Below are 877 nucleotides of genomic sequence, written 5' to 3'. Positions count from 1 at the left end.
TTGGGTGGCAACTGCTTGTCTTCACTGTCTTCAGTTGAAAAAAGTCATCAGTTACAGAGACTTGCAACTCAAAAGTGTTATTAGGGTTACAGGGCCCCAAAGGTTAAAGCTAGTCACAGCTTGCTGGACAGCTTCCAATACAACCTGTGGGTTTGGGCCCACTCAAAGGATGCTGATATATACCTCCAAGTGGAATACCCAAGTGAGGCACATACTGTCTCTAATACCAGAGTCCAATACAGGGTTGTTCTCCTTTATTGGTGGCTAGAAGTCAGAAACAGCAGTTTTTCCTTGACCATTAAAAGGACTGAACATTGCAATTCTGCTCACATAGTTCCAAAAAACTCTACTCAACTGGCAGACCCCTGAACTTTGTCAAGGTTGATTAGCCACCACTGCTGGCATAAGTGTGATAAACTGCAGATAGAACAGTTAAGACTGGATCTTCTCACTTGTCAACTAAAGAGCAGCATCTACATAGAAAAAGCTTTGAATATCAGAGGGTAGGGGCATTTATATTAATCCTGACTCACCCGCTGGTAGGAAATGGTAGAGGAGTTTAGGTACTTCTGGGGGAATGTTGCAAATGGGCACAGAAAGACTTACCGATGAATGTGAATTGACTTTGGTCCTAGGATGTCAGGGCCTAGAAAAGACGGTGCTGGCATTGTCTAAGACATCATTCCTTCAAATTCATTCTTGTTGGCTTATTTAAAAAAAGACATCAACTTCCAGGCAAGATGGCGACGGAACAGGTTGGACTGTCAGGGTTTCCACAAAAGTGAATGTCGGTGACCAGCACTGACCAAGGGTGGGTTAGGACCTGCACCAGAGAATCTGGACAGCGAGAAGAAACTACTCGGAGGCAGTTCTTCTG

This window comes from Carlito syrichta, unplaced genomic scaffold, assembly GCF_000164805.1.
Source record: "Carlito syrichta isolate Samal-C Ts95f unplaced genomic scaffold, Tarsius_syrichta-2.0.1 Scaffold306748, whole genome shotgun sequence".
Classification (NCBI taxonomy): domain Eukaryota; kingdom Metazoa; phylum Chordata; class Mammalia; order Primates; family Tarsiidae; genus Carlito; species Carlito syrichta.
Note: the sequence above shows the minus strand (reverse complement) of the source record.